The sequence below is a fragment of the Miniopterus schreibersii genome (assembly GCF_964146895.1).
Source record: "Miniopterus schreibersii genome assembly, chromosome: 20".
Lineage (NCBI taxonomy): Eukaryota > Metazoa > Chordata > Mammalia > Chiroptera > Miniopteridae > Miniopterus > Miniopterus schreibersii.
Genome location: NC_138122.1, coordinates 21,123,651 through 21,136,647, shown reverse-complemented (window position 1 = coordinate 21,136,647; position 12,997 = coordinate 21,123,651). Strand labels below are relative to the sequence as shown.

The 12,997-nt window shown below is 46.8% G+C and overlaps 1 long non-coding RNA gene across 2 annotated transcripts in view; it reads right to left on the bottom strand.

Moving 5' to 3' along the window:
• The window catches only part of LOC308549877, a 216,587-nt gene that overhangs the window by 34,754 nt on the left and 168,836 nt on the right, over nt 1–12,997 (bottom strand). For both annotated transcript variants that reach the window (XR_013997804.1, XR_013997805.1), the window contains exon 3: nt 2,782–2,863. This is a non-coding gene — a long non-coding RNA (uncharacterized lncRNA). The remainder of the gene's footprint in view (nt 1–2,781; nt 2,864–12,997) is intronic.

The window sequence follows — 12,997 nt, the reverse complement described above, 5'->3', positions numbered from 1 at the left end:
CATAGAGGCCGTGGCGCTTGGGGATGCTGCCCGGAGGCCCCTATGCTTCTCCTGGGATCAGTGTGCACCCCCCACAGCCGCACCAGCCGTCTCTCTGCCACACAGCCAACCCCTCTTTCCAGCCCAGATCGGCTCTCCCGAGCCCCAAATACCTTTACAATTCCACCCAAGAGCTTCTCAAAGTCCACACGTGCAAAACAGAATCCAACCTCTCTCCCTGCAAACGGTTCCTTCTCCCCACTGAAGTACGTGGCATCAGCACACGTACCTGTCCCCAAGGTGCCCAGAGCTCCCCCAGATGTCTCTCTCCTCTGAGGCCTGTCACCGGGCACTGTCATCCTCTCTGATGTCCTCTGTCCTATGGGTCCTCCTGTTTGTCTAGCCATCGTGACTATAACATCCCTTCATCTGTTTATCGCTCAGCCCTTCCAACAAGTCCAGGAGTGGGTAGTGTCATCCCGTGGAAGGAAATGGGGAAATCAGAGAAGGGAACCCGACTGACCAAGCTCACATCGAAAGTAGGAGGCAGAGCTGGGATTTGAACCCGGGTCTGTGTGAGCCCCTGGCCTTATACAACATCCTCCAGGGCTCCCTCTGTCCATGGTGCCTGAATTAGAAGGATCAAGATTTCGGTCAGTCTCTCTCGGGCTGGTTACTAAGGCCCACCGTGCAAACAGCAACGGTGTTGTCCCCGAGCTCATCTGTTCCACTTTGCTCCACCCAGTTCCTAATCTGGGCTCGTGACCTTGGAACGCATCTCCCAGACAACCAGAGTGATGCAACAAACAGAGGCCGAGCTGCCGGGGCAGGACTGGATTTGCAAGGCCCGGATGTGGGGTGCAGGGAGGGGGAGTGCTGACGTCCACGGGCTCCAGCCCAGAACCTCCCCTCTAGGTAGTTAGCACCATGTGCCCCTAACGAGCCAGAGGATCCAACACCCAGGCCTGCCAGGGCCACCAGGCGCGGGAAACACTGGGAGGCTGATGACCTACATGAGCACAAAACATTCACTGTGTGGTCCCGGCATCCTGGGGAAGGTTCAGGAGACGCAGGTTCCACGCCTGGCCCTGAGAATTACTAGCTCTGCCTACAGTTCATCAGGAAATCCTTAGCCCCTCTGACCCCCTCCCCTGCCTCCACCTTGATCCGAGCCTCTTCCAGCATAGGCTGTTTCCAGCCTTGTCGATTTCTAAATGTTTTAAAAAACTGTAGTAACGCACGTAAGAAATTTTGCCATTTTAACCATTTTTACAAGTGCACCCGAGTTACTGGCATTAATTATATTCACGGCTGTGCAACCATCATCACTATCTATTTCCAAAACTTTCTCCTCACCCCAAACAGAAATTCTAGGTGTTCAGCAATAATTCCACCCCCATCCCTCCCTCTCCCCAGCACCTGGTAACCTCCACTCTGCTTCTGTCTCTATGCATGTGTCCACTCTAGATTTTTCACGTAACTAAAACCATACAACATCTGTCCTTTTGCGTCTGGCTGCTTTTATTTGACATGATATCTACACGGGGCACCCATGTTGTAGCATATATCAGAAGTTCATTCCTTGTTATGGCTGAATAATATCCCATTGAATAGCTGGACCACATTTTGCTTATCCAGTCAGTCATCTGCTGATGGAAACCCTACCCGTCAATTAGACTGCAAAAGCCAGAGCTATCCCTGGAAAAAATACTACTCAAGACGTCGGCACAACTTTATTCAAACCCTCCAATGGTTCCTCAGTCTATTCAGAGTAAAAGCTTCCGCCCTTATTATGGCTACAAAGCCAAAAGGATTGTCTCTCCACACACACTCCATTCCCCCTGAGGCCCTCCTACCTCGTTCCTTCCAGCTCTCTCCACGTCACTCCCGCTGTCTCAAGAACTCAGGGCCTTTGCACATGCTGAATGCCCTGCTCCCCAGACATTTGCATGGCTGGTCCCCTTATCTCCTCGAAGTGTTTGCTCAGCTTATCTAGTTATCTAGGGATCAGGCAGGTCAGGCATTTGCTCATCCGAAACGCCCTCTTTAAAACCGCACCCTGCCTCTCCTTCACCCATCATTCCAGATCCCCCTTGTCAGGATGTAGTGGCTCCAAGCGTCTGTCACTTTCTAACATACTACATACATGTAGTTGACCTATTGATTGTTTCCACTGAGTCCCATCTCTGGAACATAAGCTCTACGAAGACAGGGTTTTTGGGGTTGGTTTTTTTTGTTTTTTTGCTTGTTTTGTTCATTGATATATCTGAAGCACCTGAAGCAGTGACTGGTGTGCAGCAGGCACCCAGTAAATGCTGGTTAAATGAATGAACATGAGTTCAGATGAGTTGCTGAACCTCTCTGGGCCCCCGTTTCCCTACTCTTGAATCAGGAATTATGATCTATCCCTGTGACGGTGGGAATCGTACCAGACGACTGTCACTAGCCTTTGTAAATCGGAAAGTCTCGTGTGAGCCACGTGGGGTGGGAGACAACTGATCTCCACCGAGTGCTCTCGAGGCCAGACACTTTCCATGGCAGATCTCACTTTATCATTCCCATTTTACAGATGAGGAAGCCGAGGCTCAGAAGAGTGAAGGAACTTGCCTTGGGATCGCACAGCATGGAAGTGTTGGGGAGTCACAGCTTGGAACCGTCTGGCTATTTCTATAGGTTGTGTCCAGCTTTCGCATTTCATGAGCCTCAGAGGAAACCCCTTTTTCTCCGGGGACCTGCTCTGAGCCCTGGGGAATTAATAATGAGAATATGAATAATGGCAGCCTTAAATGAAAGGCTTCCTACCTGTGTCAGGCTCGCTTTACTGTGCTGGGTGCTCTACCGACGCTGTCCTCAAGTGAGAGCAGGAAACAGGCGCTGCTCCTCCCTGGGAACAGAATTCAGGGATCAGGCAGGTCAGGCATTTGCTCGAGGCCACACAACTGTCAAGCAGCGGGGTCAGCATTTGAGCCCAGAGTGGTTTTTAATGCCACATACGCCCCCCCCACACACACACACAACTGCATGATCACCTCCAGCTGCCTCCCCAGCGGAAGCAGAGCCGAGGGGCTGCTTCTGAAGGTGGGAAGGCAAACACGCCCCCCACCCCCCGGTGCCAGCCCCTGGGTGTGCGCAGAGGGACGCAGAAGGAATGCGGCATCGGCGGGAGCTGGCGTGGGGATCCCACGGGCCTGCATTGCCAGCGAAGACAAATGAATGAACCGTTCAGCAAAGCAGGGCACTTCTGGCCCAAAGCAGAACTGTCACCGATAGACAAATCATCGGAGCCCCACGCCGGACGTGCCAATTTCAGCCGGAGAAGATGAAGGCATTTATCTGCCTGGTGACACCCTGGCTGTCTCCAGGCCATGAGGGGCATGAACATATTCCCCAGCATGTACTCTGCCTGGGGCTGGTTCCCGGGTGGGGGTGGCAGGGGGTGGAGAGAGGGTCTCAGGGCAGGAACGGGGTTCAGCTCGGACTTCCCACGGTGCCCAACTGTGGGGTCCCAGTGCTTTCTGTGCCTTTTAAACGAATCATAATCAAAGCGACAGCACACGTCGAGTGCTAACTATGCACCAGGCACGGTGTTGAGGTTTTTTTACTACACATGATCTCACTAACTGGCTAAAAAGAAAATATTATTGAGGAGTCTCTGTTGCAAAGAAATAGGACCCTTTCGAGCACGCCTATTCTTTATCGTTATTCTCGGGCATTAAATAACATTTTAAAAAGGTGGCCCGGGTCACCTCCCAAGGGTTCACCAACCTTGCACCATCTCTGGCATTAACTCCACCACACCACCCTCTCCTGTTTGTGGTGGGACTGGGGGGGGGGGGGCGAGCTGGGGATGGTGAAGGGAGACCGAGCAGTAGGACCTGGCAAAGCCAGCCCTGGGAGAGGGAAAGACACTGAGGTCCAGGGCCCCGGGACCTCAGAGCCAAGTTCCTGCCACTCAGAGGAGCCTGGTCACACTGTCCTGCCAAGTTCTGCTGTGCGCTGCCAAAACACTATTGTCTTTATATATATATAAAGAAAACATACAGGGTGTCCCAAAAAATGTATACACGCTTTAACATCTGATAACTCAATTGCTGTTTCTTTCTTTCCAGATTTAACCCTTTGGAATGAATAATTATTCAAAGTGTGTATACATTTTTGGGGACACCTGTATGTATATACACATAAAGAATGATTTAATTTGTCCAGTTTAATGTTTCCTAAAATATCTGATTTTTTTAAAAATGATGCTGAGAAAACAGGGGAAATCGACTAATGTTTAAGAAGTGGTTCAGAACATTTTTTTAAACCATTTTTTTAATTTAAAAAATTTTTTCAATTACAGTTGACATTCAATATTATTCTATATTAGTTTCAGGTGTACAGCATCGTGGTTAGACAATCATATACTTTACAAACTGTTCCTCCTGATACCTCCAGTACCCACCTGGCCCCAGACATAGTTATCACAGTATTATTGACTATATTCCCTGTGCTGTACTTTACATCCCCGTGACTATTTCGTAACCACCCATCTGTATTTCTCAATCCCTTCCCCTTTCTCACACAGCCCCCCAACTCCCCTCCCCTCTAGGTATCATCAGTCTGTTCTCTGTGTCCATTTCTGAGTCAATTTCTGTTCTGTTTGTTCCTTTATATTGTTCCTTAGATTCTACGTACAAGGGAAATCATATGGTATTTGAAGCCGCTATTGTCTTGGTGAAACAAAGCTACTAAAATCCATCATCCTTGGGGGAGTATACAGAGCCCTCCCGCGTCTGGGGGGGTGTCAGAGTTAAATAAACGGAGTGGAGGAGCAGGAGGAGGCACCGCGTGGGCCCCTACAAGGCTTATCTCGCACAATTCTCAAAACAGCCCCACTAAGGCGAGGGGACCTGCCCACAGCCTCAGGCCGCTGACGGAACCTGATCTTGAGCTGTCCCCACGTTTGCCATCAGGAGTCTCCTGAGCCCTCACTGGCTGGGGGCAGGCAGAAGGCGACCCTGCCAGAGATACCTGCCCGCCGAGCCCTGCTCAGTCCTGTCCCAGGACCCCTGGCCCCGCAGCCGACACCCCAGGTAGCCCCAAAGCACTTCTCGTCTCTCACCTCTTTGGGGGTCATGGAATAAATCATTAACAATCAGACATCGGCAATAATAAAAATGACATGATGTTGCCTTCGTGGATAGGGTTATAATAAATTAAAGGCAGCGGGACCCAAAATAGCAGGTGCAACATGATCCCATTTTAAAAATGCATAAAAACCAAAGCCCTGGGGGGGAATATATACCCACTATTAAGAATGGTGTTTTTTTTGAGTAGGGGAAGGAAGATAGATTGGTGGATTTTATATTATTATTTTAGCTTCTGTGTATTTTCTAATTTATCAGCAATGTACGTGTGGTTTGTATCTTGGGAAATAAAGAACAAAGTAAAAGTTGGGATTTTTCGTCAAAAGAAAGAATGAAGCGAATGCTTCCTGACGCTGGAAACTTCTAGAAGGTTTCGGGGAAACGGCGCAGGCATTGTTCAGGGTTCTCTGTGTTTCATTTCGGGGAATAAACACAGCCGGATCTGAGCTCCAAGGAGTCACACGACTACAGAACAAACAGACAGCCAGAGAGCCAGAATTTCCATTATGTTTGTGACCAGAGGGCATCGAGACAGGAGGAGGGGCCTGGCCTGTGACTCACGGTTTCCTTTTCTGCTTTGCCCAGTTCCTCTAATATCCAAATGGATGTGCCATCAAATCCCCCTGTAGCTCCCGAATTCCTTCACTCCAGAGCCCCATCCACTCAGCCTCCACCTCAAGTTCGTTTCTTTGTTCACTGAATCAGTGACGCTCCTAGAAGGCCATGTTCGTGGGACAATGGACAGTTCAGGGGTCAAGGCTCTGAAACCTACTGCCTGGCTTCGAGTCCCTCTCTGCCTAAGTCTGAACCCCTCTCTGCTTGGGTTCAAATTCCTACTCTGCCCTTAATTAACTAAATGATCTTGGGCAAGTCACTTCACCTGCCTGAGCCTCCGTGTCCTCATTAGTGAAAGGGGATCATTTCCATAACCACTGGAAATGAGTCAGTGGTTTGCCTGCCAACGTGAGCCGACCTCTCCCTTTTCTCTTCTATGTTTTTTCCTCTCATGGAGGTGACCAAAGGGTCCAGGTGGCGCCTGGGGACACAATGTTTTCTTATTCTCTGAGGGTCCAGATGCAGCTCATGGCCTCCTAATAGGACCTGTTGAACCCCATTTCTCCCACAGAAGTGAGAGGCCGATCCCTGGCTGGAAGCCAGGCTGTGAATACACCAGCTTGTTAAAGTTGCCAAAAATGTCTTGAAGACTAGCTTTCTTTTTTTTTTTAATTTTTATTGATTTTTTAGAGAGAGAGAAATATTGAGGTGAGAGTGAACCCGGATCGGCTGCCTCCTGCACGCCCCCTGCTGGGAATCAGGCCCGTAACCCGGGCATGTGCCCTGGCCAGGGATTGAACCGGCAACCTTTCGGACGGTGCCCAACCAACTGAGCCACACCGGCCAGGGCAAGACTAGCTTTCTTGAATATTTTCGATGAATACGAATGTGGTCGTCTTCTTAATAAATTGGTCTTGAACACACTCAGTGAATATCTTCTCTGCACAATTTTCAGCTCAATTTGTCTAAAGCTAAATATCATGGGAGCTGTTTAGCTTTCTTATGACGAGCTTCTAACGAAGAATATATTCTTGAATACCTTAACCAGAGTCTTGAATATAATTAAAATATCTTGAATAAATTTGGGGGTAAGAGTATTCAAGAAGTATAAATTCATTGAATGTTATCCTCCAGCAAATTAAAGTAGCATATGTGTAAAAATGTAGCCTTTGACTGTATTCAAGAGGAGTATATTCACATTCATTAACTATATTTGATAAGAATTGCCCTTATTAAAGTTTGGAAAATTGGCAAATTTGACTAATTGGAGCAAGTGGTCATCAGCAATTTTATTTTTCAGGGAACCAAGTATTATGGATTTGATTTTTGGTAGATTGAGCAAAGTCCCTCCAAGTCTGCTGGGGAAGACATCCAGAGTCCACCAAGATTCCCCTCCAACTTTGACCAGAGCCCTGACCCTCCAGCTCTGCCCTTGACCCCTTGGCACACCCTCATTCTCTCTGGGCTCTGAGGCCAGCCCACATTTTGAGAGGAGCCGATCCTCTTCATTCTTTTCAACTCGCAAGCACTTAGTTATGGGATGTGAATAATGGACTAAAAGCCAAAACTGAAACACAGGCTCTGGGCTGGAATCCCAGTCCTGCCACCAGCCAGCTGTGTGACCTTGGGCAACTGGCATAACCTCTCTGATCTTTAGTTTCCTCTTCTGTAAACAAGGCTCAAAATAGGTCCAACTCTAGAGAGTCACGTGGAAGATTCCATGAGATAATCACTTAAAGAGCTTAGTGCCTGGCACATAGTAAGAACTTGGTATGTGATAACTTTTATTATCATTATTGTTTATTTGAAAAATTTGCTTCTGCTTTTGGGTAAGTCCCTCCATTTCTCTAGCCTTAGTGTCCTCATCTGTAAAATATAAAATTGTAGAGGTGGACTAGATCTATGGTTCTCAAAGTAAGGTCCAGGGATGCCAGGGGGCCCCCAGCACTTTCCAGGGTTCCATCAGATCCAAACTATTTTTTATAATAATACTTACATGTGCATAACGAGGAATGTTCTGGAGTCTACATGACCTATGACATCACAACAGACTCAGAAGCAGCCCTGAGAATCCGGCCATGTTCTGTTGTCCCAGTGTAGGTGGTGTGAACAACAGATATTTATTTCTCACAGTTCTGGAGGCTGGGATGTCCAAGATCAAGGTGCCACTGATTTGGTTCCTGGTGAGATCTCTCTCTCCCCCTGACTTGCAGACAGCTGCCTTCTCACTATGTCCTTCCATGGCCTTTCCTTGGCGCGTGTGCAGAGAGAGAGAGTGTGTATGAGTTTATAAGGACACTAATCCTATAGGATCAGGGTCCCATCCTTATGACCTCATTTAACTTTAATTATTCTTTAGAGGGCCCATCTCCAAAGGCAGCCACACTAGGGGTTAGGGCTTCCCAACAGAAGAATTTGGGGGGGATGCAAACCTTCATTCCATAACAGAGCCATTTCATTTCCAGTTATCACCACCTCCCTGCTCTGAGAAAGAAACGGCTGGTAGTGAAAACAAAGCTTCCTCCCTCCTACAATGCATAGAGTAAAGACAAAAGACAAAAGCATTCACCCAAGCAGCAAATATTTACACACTCGGCAAAGCCTTCCCGACTTCCCACACAATCGCAAACACTCCCCCGCAGGTTCCACTACTGCCGGGGCTTAGTTTATTGAGCTGAAAATATCTGCCACCGAAATACTTTTATTGGTAGTATGATTAGAATGTCGTTGTTTATTTTGCAGCAAAGTCATTACAAGAGCAGGAGCCTATGGGCCACAGAAAACACCACAGAGGACGCCTAAGCGGGTGGCTTGTCTTCATTTCTCCCACAGGGTCTACATCAATTCCTTCACCACCACCCCTTTAATCTTATTATTTTCTAACTACATAAAAATATTTTATTGAAGGAGAATCAGAAACTCAGAAGAAAACAAAAATCGGGCACATCCCCCCTACACAGAGAAGCAGATAACTACCATTATATTGCATTTGTTTCCATTCAACATTCATATGTTGAATAGATATAGACATTATTACTATTACTGCTATTAGTTTACCAAAAAAATTATCAAGTTTAGGTTATATACTCCTTTTATTCTATAATATGAGTATCTTTCCACCCCGATAAGCATCACTTCATTTTTAATGCCTGTCTACTCTGCTATTTCTTTATATGGGTGCCTTATAATTCCTATTGGTGTGCATGTAAATTCTTTCTAATTTTTAAAATTTTTAAAAGCAAAGCTGAGATAAGCATCCTGGTGACTAAACACCTGCCCTCAGTCATGCTTTCTTTCTCAGGATAAAGCCCTAGACCCATCATTTCTGAATGAACGGCTCCCCATGGTTTGGCTGGTAGTGGTGCATGTCCATAAACTGCATGCGTGTGCATTTCAAGATCCAAATGGGGAGTTCTTTCCTCTCTTTCCTTACCGCTTGTTGGGGGGAGATCTTTGGAAAGACAGAGGAAACAGTCAGAGGTTTTTAAAAAGTATAACAACGGGTCAGTGTCATACTGTGGGAGTTCACTGATCATTAAATTGGAACCGCATCACAGCTGGGAGGCCATCACAAATAATCCAAGGGAGAAACTGTGGTGGCTCAGGCCGGGTCTAAGACTGTGACAGATGCTGCCATCGTAATAGCTGAGCACGGGGCGCCTCAGCTGAGGACTACATTTCCCAGCCACTCCTGGGGCCAGATGGGACCATGTGACTATGTTTTAACCAATGCAATGAGAGCAAAAGCAACGTGTTTAGCATTGCTACATTTGCTTAAAAGAAAACTGTACATGGTGCTCTTTTTCTCCCTTCCCCTTTATACAAAAGCCCAGGGGTGGGCTTGGATGCAGCTGCACCACGGAGACGCAGTGCGAGGGAAGAAACCCAGGCCCCCGAAGGAGGGTGTGGGGCAAAGCCCGGCATCTTCCGAACCAGTTCACCTCGGGACTGTTTCACAAATAAGAAATAAACTTGTCTTCTTTAATCCGCTGCATTTGGGCTTCTTTGTTACAGCAGCTTAACCTTTACCTCAACTAATACGCAGACTTTTATGGGAGATTTAGTGATATTGGGAGTGAATTACAGCACAGTGTGCAATAGGAAACAACCAAAAATGCAATACTCAGCCACCTCCATCCTTAAAGCTCCTTAACTAAGACCTGCAGGGATCTCTGTCTTTCCCCTGAGGTCCCTGCCAGATGCCTTTTCTGTTTGTGTATTGGCACCACCCCTGATGTACACATTTTGCCAACTTCCCCATGCCAGAGGACAGCTACAAAATTTTATTTTGTTAAGCAAATGAATATTTTTTTCCATCTCCACTGCAGACAAGCTCCAGGATTTTCCTTAGCATTACTCAAAATTCTTGGTGGTGTATCCTCAGGAAGGAAAAAGGCATCTAGCCCAGGTCTTCATCTTAACCCTAAGATCCAGCAGAAATTTCAAAATCACAGTTTTCCTTTCATCTGTCTCACAGTAAATGTGTTGGTGTTTTCCCTCCCTAAAAAATACCCTCAATAAGCAGAAGGGAGGGGAGGCGAAATGCAAGAGAAAATATATTTTCCTCTGGCCTGAGAACAGCTTCGAGTTTGCTCCTGGGGTTTTCGATTTCCTCTCCCACTTACTCGAACACAAATGTTTACACAATGGGCACCCATAGCTATGCATGCACATGGCTAAGCGTCCACATGGCTCTTTCTCACGCACACACACTCAGGCACCGCAGACACCCAGGCAGCTGGGCTGTGCAGGTGGACCCTGGGAGGCCCATTCTGTTCTTGTCTGCTTTCAAACTCCAGCTGCCAACCACGCTTCCCTGGCCGCCTGCTCTGGAAGTTCAGGCTGCAACTCACACCCATTGGCGCGGATCTGGTGGCTCACCTTGTTGGGGGCTGGTGGGTAGCAGACGGGTCCCTGGCTCCTCCCTCTCCTGCTGGATCTCCTCTTTCTCCCTCTCCAATCCCAGGTCTGGATGCAAATCACAACATCTTTGAAGTCTGGAGGCAACGAGAGATGGACATGGGTCCCAGGAAAAGACAGATACGGGTTCCAGCTCATCCTAGTGGGATCCTCTTTGCTCTCTCCCATCTCTAGTCCACAGTCGCTTTCTGACTGACGGCCGGAGGTAGCGATGAGTGGGAATTATTTGTTTGTCTAAGGGCAGAGTGGAAGTGAGCTGTTTCAGACTGTGAAGTGGTGTAATGGACACTGTGCCTGTTACATTACATTTTATGGTTTTGTAGCAATTACATTGCATTTTATGGTGTCATAACATATTACACTTTATGGCTTAATATCAGCTTTAATAGGAGACACCACGGCCCAGAATTTTAACAAGGGGAGGCTTCTCCTGGTGGGATGGTAACAGGCTTTCCACATGACCACGTGCCTTGAGGCAAAAGGCCAGGGAAGGTGAAACAGGGACCAGATCTCCATCAGGCCTCGATACCACCCCATCCTAGGCCTCCTCCATCAAGCCTGGATTTCTCACCAGGGGTCCTTGTGCAGACTAGTTGAACAGCTGCTGCTCTGAGCTTCCAGCACCCCTCACCTCCCCCTCACCCCCATAGTCTTCTCCATACAGCAGACAGGATGGTCTTTCTAAAGCACAGAGAAGATCATGACACCGCCCTGCTTAAAACTCATCGATAACTTCCCATTGCCTTCAGAGCCAAGTCCACACATAAGTCCAAATCACCCCGTGGTTCAAGGACCTGTCTGGGCTCAAAAAATTGGTTGCATGTGTTGGCAAACACATTGACTAAAAAGCTTTGGCAATCATAGTGCTATTGGAGAAGTGCTGCAGAGCAATGAAAACAGCTCTGGGCTAGGCACCAGGGTTTTGCCCTGGTTCTGCTATTGATTTACTGTGCTGCCTCTGGCCAGACCCTAAGCCTCTCTGGGCCTCAGTTTCATGAACTCTAAAACAAGGAGGCTGGGCAAGATATAATCCGAGCCTTTCAGAAGTTAGCAGAGTTCAGGAGTTCAAATTCCAGCATTGCCTTCACCAGCTGTGGTCTTGGGCAAAGCCACTGAATCCTATGTGCCTCAGTTTTATCATCTATAAAATGCGGAGAAGTGTAAAATACATACATTCCTCAGAGGCTGGTGTAAGGATATAGTAAGTTTATACAAATAAAACAATTAGCACAGAACCTGGGATATCATAAGCACCCTATCAATAAACCAAAGGGTCAACATTGACATCTCTGCAAACCACGGAAGGCCAGAGCCAGAAAAGATTCTAATAAAAATAATAGCAGATCCATATCAGGCACTATGCCAAGTGCTTTATAACAGCATTTCCTGTGAGCCTCACAGTAACTCTATGAGAAGGTAGGTTACTTGGTGGATTTACCAATCAAGCCCAAGGCAGGTGAGTAATATGCCCAGGTACACAGATGGTAAGTGGCATGGCCAGGCTCAAACCAGGATCTTCTTTATACCAAAGCTTTTAATCTAGTATGGTAAAATTTCAGCCATTCTTCAAATATTTTTCAATCCCACCTTTCTCACCTCTCCCTCAGGGAATCCAGTTACACATATTTTATACTACTTGATGTCCCATAGCTCACTGACTCTGTCCTTTTTAAAAAAAATTCTTTTTTCTCTCTGTGTTATGCCTTGTGTAGTTCCTATTACTAAATCTTCAAGTTCACTAATCTTTTCTTCGGCAGTATCTATAATGATATTAATCCCATTCAGTGTATTTTTTATCTCACACATGCAGCTTTCATCACCAGAAGTTCAGTTTGGGTCTTTTTTATGTCTCTTGTATCACTACCTAACATTTTCTACTTATGGAGTATAGTTAGAATAACTGTTCTAATGTCCTTATTAGCTAATTCTAATTCTGTGTCTGTTCTGGGCTGGTTTCAATTGATTGATATGTCTCCTCATTATGGGTTATATTTCCATGTTTGTTTGCATGCTTGGTAATCTTTGATTGGATGCCAATCAGGAGTGGTCATGTGACCTGATTCTGTCTAATGAACCACTCACTGGTCTAAGCCAGTCATAGAGATTATATGTGCCTAGCAAGTGACTAGTTTAGGAGTGAGCATGTGACCCAAATCTGGCCAATGAACTGTAAGAAGAAATCTGCAGGGAGAATTTTGGGAAAGGTTTCCTCACTCTTAGGAAAGAGGCCAGTCCTCTGGATGTGACCACTTTTGGATGAGACACCAGGAACTTCTGCTTTTATTGAACACTTACAGTGTCCCAGGCCCTGTGCTAAATGCATTGTCATGTGATCATAACAGCATACCTCTGAAGTATTGATTATCACGATGCCCATTTCACAGATAAGGAAACTGAGGTTCAGAGTGCTGAAT